At 35.3% G+C, this 17,228-nt stretch overlaps 1 protein-coding gene across 3 annotated transcripts in view; it reads right to left on the bottom strand.

The window, feature by feature from the left end:
- The window catches only part of TENM4 (teneurin transmembrane protein 4), a 3,006,191-nt gene that overhangs the window by 2,969,560 nt on the left and 19,403 nt on the right, over nt 1–17,228 (bottom strand). The window lies entirely within an intron of this gene.

The raw sequence follows: 17,228 nt of genomic DNA on the forward strand, positions 1-17,228 counted from the left end.
ATCTGGAAATGGCCCGTTCTTCCCAGAGTTTTGGTTACAGCTCAATTTGTTCTCGAGCCTGCAACCAAAACCATCTGCCAAGGAATCCAGGAGTTGTACACTCCAGCGCGTTGGTGGACAGGCTTGTCTGCCCAGTAATATCACTCTAGCAAGTGAACGTGAGAGTGGCCCTGTGGCTTAACTCCAGTTCCACTCCGCAGAAGTCTCAGCTCAGAGCTGTGTGCACAAGGACCCAGAGGGAGATTCACTTATATTTTTCAGCCCAGGAGTCTGAGCCTCCTAGGTGAGTTCATTAACCTCCTTTTGATAGCAAATCTAGGGGACCCGGTTTCAGCTCCAGCCCCTTCTGCTGCAGTCAAGGAACTATCCTGTCTTTGCAGGGTCCTCCTGGAAGATGCATGCCCCTCTGAACCGATGAGATTGGGCTCTTCAGCCTCTGTCCCACAATAGGTGATGAAGAGGTATAGACCCAGCTCCAGTCCTTATACTGCAGAGACCTATCCTGCCTGCACAGGGACTTGCTAGGAGACTCGTGCTCCTCTGAACCAAAGAGATGAGGATCTCCAGCTTCATCTCACAGCAGATCCTGAGGGGACCCAGTCTCAGCTCCAGTCCCTGCCTGCTGCAATCAGAAACTATGCTATCTGTTTAAGAATTTGCTAGGCAAAATGCACCCTTCTGAGTAGAGACAATACTTTTCAGCCTCTATCCCACAGCAGATACCAAGGGGGCTCAGTCTCAGTTCTGGCCTCTCCTGTTAAAACAGAGGAAATATCCAACTTGTGCGGGGGCCTGCTGGGTAATGTATGCCCATCAGGGCCAATTACACAGGGCCATCAGCCTCCTTCTCAAAGCAGATCCTGAAGGGGCCCAGTCTCAACTCCAGCACCTTTCACTACAGTCAGGGAACCACCCAACTCATGTGGAGACCTGCTGGGAAACATGCTTGCTTGGGTCACCAGGACAGTCTGCTGGTCTCTGATCCTCGGACAGCATTCCCACACAACTCAGGCCCTTGGTTGGTCTTCCCCAGGTCCATCTGGCCCCAAAAGATACATCAGTCTTGGAGTCCTCATGACACTCACAGCCAGCCTGGGCTTATAAAATGTCTTTTAGTGCTGAAACAGCTGCAGTGGTCACAAGTTCAGGAAACTTGCCAGTCTGCTTAGAATCCCTGGAAGGCCCTCTGAAGAAGGACAAACACAAAGTCAGAATACGAACACTAAAATAAATACCTAATCCCTCAACGCACAGATATCATTGCATGTCCAAAGCACCAAGAACTTTCAGGGACATATGACCTCACCAAATGAAGAAAATGAGGTGCCAGAGACCAAACCTAAAGGGGTGGAGATGTGTGATCTCTCAAATAAAGGCTTCAAAATAGTTGTTTTAAGGAAGCTCATTGAGCTTAAACAAAATGCAGAGAATTAATTCAGAAGTTTATTGGAGAAATTTAACACAAATTGAAATATTTTTTAAAAAAATCAAACAGAAATCTTAGAGATGAAAAATACAATGGATGAATTAAAAAATGCAATAGAATATTACCAACAGAATTGACCAAACAGAAGAAAGAATCTGTGAGCTCCAAGACAGACTATTTGAAAATATACAGTCGGAGGAGAAAAACTTTAAAATAAAGGAATGAGCAAAGTTTTTGAGATCTATGAAATAACATAAAAAGGGCAAATATTTAGGTTATTAATCTGAAAAAGGGGAAATGAGAAAGACAAAGTAGTGGAAATAAATTAAATATTATTCAAAGAAATATTTAAAGAAATAATAACAAAATTTTTCAAACCTGGGGAAAGACATAAATATCCAGGTAATAGAAGGTCAAAGGCAACCAATCAAATTCACCCTAAATAAGAATACCCCAATACCTATTATAATCAAATTCTCAAAGGACAAAACATTGAGAGGATCCTGAAAGCAGCAAAAAGAAGGAAACAGCATTTAAGAAAGATCCAGTACACCTGGCAGCAGGCTTCACAGTAGAAATCTTATAGGCCAGGCAAAAGAGGGACAATATATACAGAGTGCTGAAGAAAAATAAAAAATCCCAGCCTAGAAAATTGTACCCAGAAAAGCTATTCTTCAAAAATGGAGAAACAGGCTGGTTCCAGAAAACAAAAGTTGAGGGACTTTACTGCTACCAGATCTGACCTACAGGAAATGCTAAGGGGAGTTCTTCAAACCAAAAAATAAAAAATCCTAACATGATTGTTACACTAATATTGTAACCATGGCATGTAAACCACTAATGTCTTTACTAAGAAGGTTAGAAGACAAAACTATTAAATATAATAATAACAAAAACAATCTGTTAAGAGATAGGCATTGCTAAAAATGTAAACTGTGACATTAAATACTCAAAATATAAAGAAAGAAGGGGGTTAATGCATATAGGTTTTGCTTTTGCTTCTTTTTTTCTTTTCATTTTAAATTTTGCAGTCAAAATTAAGTTGGTATCAGTTTTAAATAACTTGTTACAATGATAGAATTTTTTTGGTAAGCCTTGTGGTAACCACAAAGCAAAAACTTACAATAGATACACTAAAAATAAAAAGGGACAAATTAAAATATATATTACCTGAGAAAATTGCTTAAGCACAAAGGAGGATATTAAAAAAAAAGAGAGAGGAAAAGAGAAGACATTAAGAAAGAAAGAGAAGAAGAGAGAAGTAAGAAAACAAGTAGAAAGCAAGTAACAAAATGGCAGTAGTTAGTTGTTACCTGTTAATAATAACATTGAATATCAATAGACCGAATTCCCCAATAAAACATATACAGTGGTTGAATGAATTAAAAAGCAAGACTCAACTATATGCTGTCAACAAAAACTCACTTTACCTATAAAGACACACATAGACTAAAAGTAAAGAGATGGAAAAACATATTCAATGCAAATGAAAACCAAAAAAGAGCAGAAGTGGTTATACTTATTTCAGATGAAGTAGACTTTAAGCTAAAAACTATAAAAGGAGACAAAGAAGGTCATTGTATAATGATATTATATAATGATCATATATAATGATTATAAATAAATATTTATGTATAAAAAATATAAAACAAATAATAAATCTAAAAAGAGAAATAGACTGCAATACAACAATCATAGGAGACTTCGACATCCCACTTTCAGCAATGGACAGATCATCCAGGCAAAAAATCAACAAAGAAACACTGAAGTTAAATTGTAGTCCTTAACAAATTTTAAAAAGTCAGAATCATATCAAATATCTTTTCTGACCACAAGAGAATAAACCTAGAAATCAACAACAAATGCATCTGTGGAAACTAAAAGTATATGGAAAGTAAAAAAACATGTTCCTGAATGACCAATGGATCAATGAAGAAATTAAGAAAGAAATTTTTTAAATTATTTTTAAAAATAAAAATAGAAACACATATGCCAGAACCGATAGAATAGAGCAGAAGCGGTTCTAACAGGGAAGTTTATAGCAATAAGATCCTACATCAAAATAGTAGAAAGATTTCAAATAAAAAATCCAATGATGAACCTCAGGGAACTAGAATAGCAAGAACAAGCCAAACTTAAAATTAGTAGGAGGAAAGAAATAATAAAAGTCAGAGAAGAAACAGTGAAATGAAGGCTAAAACAAACAAACAAACAAACCCAAAGATCAATAAAACAAAAAGTCATTTTTAAGATAAACAAAATCAATAAACTTTTAGCCAGATTAATTAAGAAAAAAGAGAGAAAGCCCAAATAAATAAAATCAGAGAAGAAAAAGAAAACATTATAACAGATACCACAGACGTTGAAAGGATTATTAGAGACTACTACGAACAACTATACACCAAAAAATTGGAAAACCTAGAAGATATGGATACATTTCTGGACACATGCAACTTACCAAGGTTGAACCATGAAGAAACAGAAAACCTGAACAGACCAATAGCGAGTATGAAATTGAAATAGTAAAAAACATCTCACGTCTAAGAAAAGCCCAGAACTTGGCAGAGTCACTGCTGAATTCTTCCAAACCTTTAAATAGAACTAATACCTATTCTACTCAAACTATTGTATAAAATCTAAGTGGAGGGAATACTTCCAAACTTATTCTAAGAGGCCAGAATCATCCTGATACCAAAACCAGACAAAGACACAAAGAGAAAACTACTGGTCAATAATCTTGATGAATATAGGTGCAAAATCTCTCAGCAAAATACTAGCAAATGAAATTCAACAAATTTTAAAAATCATTCACCATGATCAAGGAAGATTCATACCAGGGAGGCAAGGGTGGTTTAACATAATCAGTAAATGTGATACATCACAAAGGACAAATCAAAGACAAAAACCATATGATTTTTTAAATAGATGCCAAAAAAGCATTTGATAAAATTTAACATCTCTTCATGATAAAAATTTTCGGTAAATTGGGTATGGAATATACCCCAACATGATAAAGGCCATATATTAGAAACCCATGACTAGGTGGGGCACAGTTGCTTATGCCTATAATCCCAGCTCTTTGGGAGGCCGAGATGGGTGGATCACTTGATGTCAGGAATTTGAGACCAGCCTGGCCAACATGGCGAAAACCCATCTCTACTAAAAACATAAAACTTAGATGGGCATGGTGGCATGGGCCTGTAATTTCAACTACTTGGGAGGCTGAGACACGAGAATTTCTTGAACTTGGTAGTTAGAGGTTGCAGTGAGCCAAGATTGTGCCACTGCACTCCAGCCTGGGTGACTGAGTGAGACTCTGTCTCAAAATAAATAAATAAATAAATAAATAATAAATGAACAAACAAAAAACCCACGACTAATTTCATACTTAACAGGGAAAAATAAAAAGCCTTTCCTCTAAAATCTAGGACAAGACAAAGATGTCGACTTTCTCTACTTCCATTCACCATAATAATGGAAGTCATAGCCAGAGCAATTAGGGAAGAGAAGGAAATAAAAGGCATCCAAACTAAAAAGACAAAAGTTGAATTATCCTTGTTTGCAGATGATATGATATTATACTAAGAAAAATCTAGACTCCACTAAAAAATGCTTAAAACTACTAAAGGAATTCAGTAAAGCTGCAGGATTCAAAATCAACATATGAAAATCAGCAGCATTTATAAACACTAACAATGATCAATCTGAAAAATAAATCAAGAAAGTAGTTATGTTTACAATAGCTACAACAAGGAGAAATATCTAGGAATAAACTTGCCAAAGAAGGGAAAGATTTCTACAAAGACATCTACGAAGCACCGATGACAGGAAAAGAAGAGGGCACCAAAAAATGGAAAACTGTCCTATGCCTATGGACTGGAAGAATTAATATTGTCAATACACATATACTACTCAAAGTGATCTATAGATTCAGTGAAATCCCTATCAAAATTCCAATGACATTATCAACAGAAATTAAAACAAAAATTTCAATTTGTATGGAACCACAAATGACTTGAATAGCTAATAGAACCCTGAGTAAAAAGAACGAAGAAGAAGGCATCACCCTACCTAATTTCGAATTATACTACAAAGCTATAGTAGCCAAAACAGCATGAAACTGGCATAAAATCACATACATAGACCCATGGAACTCAATGGAGAACCCAGAAATAAATCAACACCCTTACAGCTAACTCATTTTTGATAAAATCACCAATAATATACACTGGGGAAAGAACAGTCTTTTTAATAAATGGTGCTGGGAAAACTAGATATCCGTATATAAGAAGAATGAAACTAGATACCCACCTCTCACTATAAACAAACATCAACTCAAAATGTACTAGAGAATTAAATGTGTGACCTTAAATTATAAAACTATTAAAATAAAACTTTGAAGAAACACTTCAGGACATTGCCCTGGGCAAATTTTTTGGCATAAGAACTCAAAAGCACAAGCAACAAAAGCAAAAATAGACAGATAGGATTACATCAATGAAAAAGCTTCTGCACAGCAAGGAAAACAATAAATAAAGTGAAGAGACAACCTATACAATGGGAAAACACATTTGCAAACTATTCATTCAATTAAGGCACTCATGTCTGGAATACACAAGAAACTCAAACAAAGCCAGAAATAAATAATACAATTTAAAAATGGGCAAAGGATGTGAACAGATAAGTTTTTCCAAAGAAGACATAAAAAAAATGGACAACAGGTATATAAAAATATGTTCAGCATCTCTAATCATAAGAAAAATGCAAATCAAAACCACAATTAGATATTATCTCTTTTCAGTTAGAATGGCTATAATTAAGAAGACAAAAAAAAATAATGCGGGTGAGGATGCAGAGAAAAATAAACTGATATATTATTGGTGGGAAGGTAAATACATACAGCCATTATGGAAAACAATATGAATGTTTCCTAAAAAAGATAAAAATAGACCTACAATATGAACCAGCAATGCCATTACTGGATATATATCCAGTATGTTGAAGAGATATGTGCACTCCCACGTTTATTGCAGCAGTATTCACAGTGGTCAATATATGATATCAAACTACATGTCCATCACCAGATGAATAGAAAAATAAAGTGTGGTCTATATACATAATGAAGACCTATTCAGCCATAAAAAAGAATGAAATCTGTCATTTGCAGTAACATGGATGAACCTGAAGGACATTATATTACGTGAATGAAGTCAGGCACGAAAAGTTAAATGCTACATATTCTCACCCACATGTGGAAACTACAAAAGTTGATGTCGAGAAGTAGAGTACAAAAGTGTTTACCAGAGGCTGAGAAAGGTAAAGGATGCAGGGGAGAAGTAGAAACTAGTTAACAAATACAAAATTATAGCTGGATACGAGGAATAAGTTCAATTTTCCATAACACTGTAGGGAGACTACAGTAACAATAATTAATTGTATATTTTCAAATAAAAGAGAGGATTTTGTTATAAACCTGAAAAAATGATAAAGATTTGAGTTGATAGATATGCTAATTACCATCACTTAATCATTACACATTATATTCATGATTATAAATATCACACTATATTTTAAAAATAATTTAGTATGTGTCAACTTATACACACACACACACACACACACACACACATAAAATTAACAAAACAAAACAGAGTATCCTCATCTTGGATGTTAAAACTGGAAATGTGCTTTTTCTTCCATTGACCTGCTGCTTGTAGAGCATAATTAATCCTTGACTCTTTGCACCAATCCTGGACACAGCTCTGAGTGGACCTACCAGCTTGCTGCCTGCATATGAGGATTCAAGGATTCTGCACAGTAACATTTAAGGATTTCAAAGTTAAGAACATTAGTGCTACATCCAAACTAAAGGAAAAAGAAGTATTGTAGTAAGTTGGAATAAATCTATTGATTGGAATCATGTCATTGAGGCCAGAGAGCAGGGCTAAGCGAATCCCCTAACCCAGCACAATTACCACGATCCTGTTCTCACTAGGATTTTCTCTCTCAAAAATTGTATAGAAGAGGATAGGACAAAGATATAGACCAGCTTGGCTACAAAACAATTGGTTTTTCTCTTGAGCTCAGGAAAAGAAATTAAGAACCCATAGACAAGAATGTGAAAACAAAAATAACCTAACCAAAGTGCCAGTGGAAGGAATTGCTTCACAGCAGTCAACTATGCAGCCATTACTGACCAAAAATGATGGCACATTCAGTTTATATAACACTCAGTCTTCTCAGAAATATTTGAGAAAATACAGAAAGAGGATACACCTATCTTCAACCTCATTGAGTTCAACTTAAGATCACCGGAATCCACTTATATGAATGGAAAAAAAAGAAAAAAAACCTTGTAAAGTTTATTTTCACCCTAGAAGTTTCCAGTAACAGAGCATCTATGTTCGATGAATATCTCAGAAAGACTTTTCTTTTACTTTGAATACATATTTAAAGAGAAAAAAAAAACCACAATTCAAGCATTGAAAGTAGGCTAACTTAAAAACAAACAATAAAAACAATCAAATCAGAGTAATGAATTACTCTTCTCATGAGATTAGAGAAGCCCAATCATTTCTACAGATCAGAAGCTATAATTTTAACCACAAATAAGTATTGTTAATAGAAATGTAAAGTGGTACTAAAACCAAGCATGCAAAACTAACTGCAGCTCCTCCATGAAAATGGTAGAATCAGCATTTAAATAAGTGTTCACTTCTAAATAAGAGCAAACTATTAGCCTTATATAGTGTTAAACAGCTTAGAAATATTACCTTATTTGTGCTTCAAAACAGCTTCTAATACAAAGGCAATTGTATACATGTTATAGGTGAATAAAGTCCCTCAGAGAGCTTCCCAAATCCACATGGCTAATTTATGATAAAGCTCGTGGTACCCAGCACACTCACCTCTCCAAGGCAAATCATTAGACGACAGATATGATATTAGATTCTAAACATCTGATGCTGCCGATTTCACTGGATCTTACAAGGAAGACATTTTATGACTTTACAATTGTAATCCTTTTTTCTGTAAATTGTATTTCATAAGACACACTATGCAGTAAATAAGTATAAAGTCACAGTAAGAGCACAAAATGGCATTTCCTGAATTATCACTCATGTCATGGAAGTTTCGGACACTCATGTTTCTTTTAAATATTTATGATACCCAGTAGGGTAGAGTCTTGTGTGCTCCAGAAATAATTATCCCTAAAAATCTTGGATCTTCTTTTTTTCCTAAGCCAAAGTTATCAATACCAATTGTACTAGAACAAATGTTCATAAGAATTCTAGTGGAACAGCTCTATCAGTTTTACTACTACTTTAATTCCAGGTTTCATATGTCAATCCTTGGGACTGGGCTCAGAGAACCATCAAAGTGGCAGATATTTCAATATTATTTTTGGTTATCCTCCTATCAGATCCATCTCTTAACAAACGCAGGGTGGAACTATTCTGTCTTCTAAGTGAGCCTGAGATATCAGAATGAATTTTAATTAAATCCGTATAAATGTAGGTAAAGCATATTTAGATTGATAAAATATTTTTACAATCACTTATAGAAAACCTTTCAGCAGCAAATTACTCTCCTGTGTTATGTAGATACAATAACAAAGAAGACAGCCCTAGTTTCTGACACTATGAATATTTCAGTATGGGTGAGAGAGAAACGTGAAACATTATCACATCAACTAATGAAGTTACATTATAATCATGACTGCAAAATTACACAATATATTATTATAACTGGGATGAGCACTTGGAAACATATAATTAGGAGAATTAATCTAGTCTTGTAGAGCAAGGGGAGGAGGGGGAGAAGGTTAGGTGGAGTTTATCTAAACAAGGAAATAGTTAAACAAAAAAAAGTGTAAAATTATTAAAAGAAGGCTAGCAAAGAGAGTGGTTAAAGATATGAAAATATTGTCTATATTATACTGAGTAAATAATGGCATCATATTAAATTGTATGTAAAGCATAGTATCAGTTAAGTGAAAATGCTTTTAAAAAGATTAAAAATAGATAAAACAAGATATAACTTGAGTTTTTTTTTGTTTTTTGTTTTCTTGAGACAGAGTCTCACTGTATCTCCCATGCTGGAGTGCAGTGGCACGATCTTGGCTCACTGCAAACTCTGTTGCCTGGGTTCAAACAATTATCCTTCCTCAGCCTCCCAAGTAGCTGGTATTACAGGCACCTGCCACCATGCCCAGCTAATTTTTGTATTTTCAGTAGAGACGGGGTTCACCATCTTGGCCAGGCTAGTCTTGAACTCCTGACCTCATGATCCACCTGCCTCGGCCTCCCAAAGTGCTGGGATTACAGGCGTGAGTCACCGCACCCGGCCATAACTTGACTATTTCTGAAGGCTGCTATTATTATTTATTTTAAAAATAGATTTCTATTTAAATGTTTGTATTATAATATTTAAATAAGAAAACACTTTGAATCAGGAAAATGAACTAGGCTTCCTTGGGGAGAAGGGAAATTTTTCAACTACAGTTGACCCTTGAACAATATCATTTTGAACTGCATGGATTCATTTATATGCTAATTTTCTTCCATCTCTGCCACCCCCGAGACAGCAAGACCAAGCCCTCCTCTTCTTTTCTCCTCCTCAGCCTGCTAAAGTGAAGGCAATGAGGATGAAGACCCTTATGATGATCTGCTTCCACTTAATGAACAGTAAATAAATTTCCTCTTTTTCATAATTTTCTTAATAACATTTTCTTTTCTCTACGTTACTTTATTATAAGAATGTAATATATAATGCATATTTTATGGAAAATGTGTGTTAACTGTTTATGTTATCAGTAAGGCTTCTGGTCAACAGTAGGCTAACAGTAGTTAAGATCTGAAGGAGTCGAAAGTTATACATGGGTTTCCATCTGCAAAAGGGTCAATACCTTTAACCCTAACATTGTTCAGGGGTCAAGTATACATGTTTCTCTTCATTATCTATACCAGTTCATTTAGGAAAGCAAACTTAGTAAAAGAGATACCCTAGATTAAAGTATACGAAAAACCCAATGCAAATTGTGAGTACTGTGTGTGTGTGCACATGGAAGTCATTCATTTCAACATGAGATTTCATGGTCACTATTTGACGTGTTTGAAATACACCTTCTCTAAATTCATTCTTCTGGTCATCATTAAATATGAACTCAGAGAGAATATTGAGGAATGTGTGAAAGCCATCTTATTTTTATGACTAAAAATTTAATTTTCAGAAACAAAAGTAGAAGTAAATTGGACAGAAATCAATACTGGCACTTAAAAAGTATCTAATATATGCCAGCAACTGCTCACTGTTTGCTCACACATGTCATTTTATTGCTTTTCACAAAACCCCTGAGAGCAAGGTTTTATTATACTAATTTACTAAATAAGATCAAACTCAGCCATAGAAAGGTGAATAATTAGTTCAGCCTCATAAATTAGCAACATCAAAACTGTGTTAAGGCCACTAGATGCCAAGTCTTAAAATTACTATGGTGATTCTCTACCCCTATATATTAAACTATATTTTTACCCTTATATATAATCTAAAATGAAAGTAATATAAAACCATACTATATATGTAAGCAAGTCAGCCAATATTCTAATTTTCCCCAAACCTATTTTGTTGTTTATGTCTGAAATAACAGACATCATTTCCTTTTTTTTTTTTTTTGAGATGGAGACTCGCTCTGTCACCCAGGCAAGAGTGCAATGGCCCAATCTCGGCTCACTTGCAATCTCCGCCTCCTGGGCTCAAGCGATTCTCCTGCCTCAGCCTCTCGAGTAGCTGGGACTACAGGCACGCAACACCACACCCAGCTAATTTTTGTATTTTTAGTAGAGATGGGGTTTCACCATGTTGCCCAGGCTGGTCTTAAACTCCTGACCTCAGGTGATCCACCAATCTCGGCCTCCCAAAGTGCTGGGATTACAGGTGTGAGCCACTGCGCCCAGCCAGATACCATTTCTTAAAAGAATAATAATGTTGGGGCCAGGTGCGGTGGCTCACGCCTGTAAGCCCAGCACTTTGGGAGGCCGAGACAGGCGGATCACGAGGTCAGGACATTAAGACCATCCTGGCTAACACGGTGAAACCCCGTCTCCACTAAAAATACAAAAAATTTAGCCGGGCGTGGTGGCGGGCGCCTGTAGTCCCAGCTACTCGGAAGGCTGAGGCAGGAGAATGGCGTGAACCCGGGAGGTGGAGCTTACAGTGAGCAGAGATGGCGCCACTGCACTCCAGCCTGGGGGACAGAGTGAGACTCCTTCTCAAAAAAAAAAAAAAAAAAAAAAAAAGAATAATAATGTTGCTTGTGCCCAAGCATGTCCTTGGCATGCCTATTCACCTAATGGCAAAGCTAGATTTTAGCACTGGCCATGCCTGTTCAGTATATCATTCTTGAGTGTGACTTGCGGTTTGGAATAATGATGTTGAGGGAGAGAAGAGTTTCCAAAAATAAAATGTTAGAAAGGATAGAAAGAAGAGCGGTCTGAAATAAGAAATATTATTCACGCTGAATAATTGAAGGCATTTTCTCCTTTTGAACATTTATTGAGCACTTCCTGTTTGCAAAATAATATAATAGGCTCTGAGGACATGGAGATGAATGAGGTGTGAAATTTGCATACTATTGGAAAAGAATTACCGGTAAAGACTCAATGACAATGCAATGCTACACACTATGGAAGAAACAAGGAGAGATTAAGGTACCTAATCCAGGTAAATGTGGTTTAAAAAAAAATGCTTCTACTAGGTGACGATACTTGAGCAAGTCTTTGCGAACTGAACTAGAGGTTCAGAGGCAAGAAACCATGGCCATAGGAGAAAATGTTGGACACTCCCCATGGTTGGAGCTTAAGTGTTGATGGGAAAGTGGTCTTATATAAACCTGAAAGACAACAGAGCCCAAGTCATAAAGGAATTGGTAAAAACCAAAAGAAATCAGGCTCCCTCCTAAAAACAATGGGATGTCACTGAAGAATTTCAGGTGAAAGAATCACATAATCCAATTTATATTATATACATTTCACTTTGAGTCCATGGCCAGTTTAATTCTGGATTCAAAAAGCTCTTAGAAGGTTTTATAGCAATTATATTTTCCTCAGTGTGACATTATTCCTATATCTTTTCCCTACGATGTTTAGACTTGAGTAAGCTTAGATATATGTAGGGACATGGTCTTTCTTTGTTAGTCCTGGAGCACAGTTTACAGGAAGTGTGTGGGTATGTAAGGAGGCCAAGATGCCAACACAGAGGTCCATATTCTGGAGTCAAATAGTCCCCTTAGCAGGACTGAGACATCGGTCACATGTCCTAGAGCCCTAGCACTCATGAGGAGCAGAGTCAAGGTTTCATCCTTTACAAAGAGAGTAAAAGTTTTGTGATAGACCCACGTGTAACTAAATCAATCATTTAATGCTAGTTCCTTTATTTTGCCATCTAGTGCACTGAAATGTAACTAGAGAATAATATAAGAAAAGGCAAGAGAAAAAGAGAATGAAGATTAAAGAACATCTTAGTTAAAACATAGGTTATTGAAAAGTTATGAAATCGAATAAAGATATCAAATTCTAAGAGGGCATTCCACATTTTCCTTTGATCTAAGATATTTAATGTATATTAGATCATCTACTTAACAGTTTGGGACAACCTGAATTTTGGATGGAAAAAATAAAAATATGTTTAAGTGACCAGGGGTTATATGACAGAAAAGGCATTATTTTCCTAAAATATGTGACATTTTCAGCTTTTGCAATCCATCATAAGATTCTTGATTTTTTTTAAGTTCAGTGATTTATTTATTTATTTGAGATGAGTTTCACTCTTGTCTCCCAGGCTCACTGCAAACTCTGCCTCCCGGGTTCAAGTGATTCTCCTGCCCCAGCCTCCTGAATAGCTGGGATTATAGGCACCCACCACCACGCCCAGCTAATTTTTGTATTTTTAGTACAGGCAGAGTTTCACCATGCTGGCTAGGCTGGTCTCAAACTCCTGATCTCAGGTGATCCTCCCGCCTTGGACTCCCAAAGTGCTGGGATTACAGGCATGAGCCACCTCACCTGGCCAGTGATACCTTTTAAAGCATAAAGCAAAGCATCTATTAACATTTTACTGTATGTTTGCCGTATTAAGGTGATACTACTAACCCGGTGAGATAATGTTGAAGAACAGGTGGTTTAGTCTCCTACAGTCTTTGTCCTGTTTGGAGAGTTTGCAAGAAAACAAGAGCCAGATCTCCTTCTGAGTTCAGTAGAGCTATCCATACTACAGCCTGCAAAAAAAGTGTTACTCACATCCTTTTTCACAGATGAGAAAGTTGAGAGTCCAAGATATTCCACTATTTTGCCCAGGTATTAACCAAATAAATTTTGGAAACATCATTTGTGCATTGGTCCATTTGCCTGCAAAAGTTACATGTTATGTCTTCCATTATACAGCCCAGCTTTTATAAATGTATGGGAATGTTTTTCTCCCTGACTTGACCAAATCCTGGATGCTTTTCTTTCCTTTTCTATCTAGGAAAATGGAGCTAGTTGTCTCCTCTCCATCCAAATTTACATATTCAAAAAGAGTTTTGCATCCTTTAGGCATTATTTATAGTTTGTTTTTATTTTTGTTTTTTATCCCAGAACAAGGACTAGTTTACCAAAACGTAAATAGGAAAACACTTTTCCTGGCATTCCTTCACCTGGGTTCCAAATCATCTTATCTTTGGTATGACATGCTAACCATTTTTCAATCCTTTGATATTCATGTAGCACCTTTCTTGACTGAAGGTATTAAGGCCCAGATACCAGATACAGAAAATCTTAAAAAAACAAAACTAATACCTAGTTTGACTTTCCCCCTGCCAAGTGAAGCCCACCTATGGACAATGATTTCATTCATTACCCAGACTTCAGGACCCTTGGAGGCAAATACATACTATTGTGTTGAAAACTGAGCATTCTTAGTTAGAAACAGATCAGCTTCAGTGGCTCACAATTGTGGTTTTAACCTGAGAGAAGTACTGGTAAGGAAAAAGGGCAATTAAAATCAATTTGAAAGCATATCAGCAGAATAGATTATAAAGCAACAAAAGAAAAAAGAAAATTACCTAAGGAAAATTTTTTTTCAAATAGCAATGAAAGACTTGGTAAAGGTTTGCTAAATTATAAGATTTAGATATGAAGAAACAGGTATTCTGATCAAATGGAATTACAAACACATTTATTTATCAATGATACCTGCTTAATAATTAGTTATTTGAGCGTGTACTTTCCATCTAAGTAATGTTCCACAGAATATACCTTCAGAAGCATTAATTTAATGGAAGAGAACACTGGACAAGGCATTGTGTCAGGACATGATTTTAAACCCCACTTGATATTAACTTGCTGTGTTAATGTGGACCACCCATTACTCCTTCTTACTAAGGAAGTTAACATAGAGAAATAGTTCTTAAAATATGGTCCCCTGACCAAGTGATGACCATAATCATTATCATCACTTGAGAACTTATTAATAATATCAACTATGGGGTCTCTACCCAGAACAATTGAATCAGAAAATTCAGGTGTGAGGTCCAATTATCTACATTTGAATAAAACCCACCATGTATTATATATCTGATGCACACTAAAGTTTGAGAATTACTGACCTAGATTATCTGTAAATATTCTCTGGCTTTATAAATTTTTTTTAATAGTTTAACTCATGGTCAACTAACTTCAGCTCATATCCATTACCTATGTAACTCACAAAGAGTATAATGAGGATACTAACATGTGAGAAAGAATCAGGAACTGAATAAATTAAAAAATTGGATATAGTAAGGAGACTACAAAGACTTTGGACCTTAGACTTAGACTTGTACTGATGAGGAGGCATAAAAATAAGAGATAAATAATTTTTCAAAGGATTCAAACTTACAAAAATTTAGAACAATAAAAGCACATTATCAAAGTAATGAGAACAATCAGACTTTTAGGATTTAGGGACACAAGAAGTGAGAAGAGTCCTAACAATTCATTTATTTCAACTGTCTCGTTGTGTTCATAAGAACCTGAAACACAGATAAAAGAGGTACATTATCTCAAGAGCCAACTTGTGGAAAAATAAAAACATGAATCATTATGTAGTAGGTGATTTTAAAATACTTATTGAACTATATCAAGTGGATTTGTTGAGTGGAGGTAAGACAGATTAGTTTCTATATGCGGATGACTGTGTACTTCACTGAGCAATCTGGACATAGCTTTAAAAAATTCATGTAGGAATCCATTTACTATGTCACCGTCTAGAGACATTTTTGGAACTTCTAGGATTAGCTTTCAACTTAAAATTATCTGGAAATGAGTCATGTTCAATCTATTTTATCATATCTTGATTTCTCATTATACCATGAATCAGAAAGTCAGCCTCAGATCTCTATATAGGGCTGAATCTTATGTAGCCCTAGCTAGAGCTGACAGCAGTCCTGGTCTCATATCTGAAAACAATACAAAAAAAATTAAAACCATACAAAAACAATTTTCCAATGGTTAAGAAAGCATTTTCATACGAAATGCCACTGAATTTCTCATAAAACGTTATTGAAAGAGATGATGTGATTTAACTGCATCACTTTGGTATGATGATGAAACATACTTAAATAATAAATTATCTTTTAAAATTTTTCAATCATTAAATTTAGCAGCTTAAATGTTTGATGTTTAATAAAACTAAATGGTCTCTTCTATTGTATGTCAACTTTCTTTTCATTTATTCAGCATATATTTTGCACTTACTATATGTCTTGACAATCTTGAAGATGGCTACAATATTCGTGTCCTAAGGAATTTATAGTCCAAGACACCAGGAAAACATAATCTAATCATTGCTATGAAATGATCTTTTTTAAGCCTAAGCACATACAGAATTCATCAATTAATTTTAATGAACAAGTCCATTATACATTAATTCAGAATTTCCAAGGTAATCTAAATTATGAAGAGTTACCAGAATCATTAGATATTTAAGCAACATAGGTAGGATTCAGAGTCAATTAATGTTTGAATATTACAGATAGAGAATTAATCATATTAACATACAATTTTATTATTTGGAGCAAACATAAGATAAATGTTACCTATAATTTGTAGGTAAGGAAACAGAAAAACAGGAATTTTTAGTGACTTGTCAAAGTCACATAAAGTCAATGGGATTCAGGATTCCTAGTCAAATCAAATTCTGAGAGCAAAGTTTTCTTCTACTCAGTAAGAGCATTTTACTTTTTAGGGACAAGGAGAGACACAAATAGGGAAAGTGTGATCAAGGGAGAAAGAGATAGACAAGAGGAAGAAAAGAGAAAGAGATTGTTAGTATAAAGGTTTTTTTATAGGTCTTCTCTACATATTCATATTCATTCATTTATATAAGAAGCAAGTTATTGACAATTTTATTAGCCAGTAAACATTTATCAACCTAGACATCACCAATTTCCAAGGAACAGGAATTTTTAGCCAATCTAGAGATGTAAAAAGTGGAGTATTTTTTATTCTCTTCTGTTACTTTTTCAGTCTCAAGTCATCTAGGTCTTCCCCAAGATATATTACATTTTTATATTTTATGTTATTTCATTTTAACATTAATAATTGTTTTTACAAAATCATGCCACAGAGAATAGGATAGCCATAGGAAGGAGTATGTGCCACTATTCACAGAACCGATTTTTAGAATCTGAATAAAGTTGGAATGTTATTAGTATAACTTGCCTTTGAGAAAGGATAGAATAATTTATTACTTGCACAAACTGGTTCTGAGTAACCCTAATGATGAA

Source organism: Pan troglodytes, chromosome 9, assembly GCF_028858775.2.
Source record: "Pan troglodytes isolate AG18354 chromosome 9, NHGRI_mPanTro3-v2.0_pri, whole genome shotgun sequence".
NCBI classification, from domain to species: domain Eukaryota; kingdom Metazoa; phylum Chordata; class Mammalia; order Primates; family Hominidae; genus Pan; species Pan troglodytes.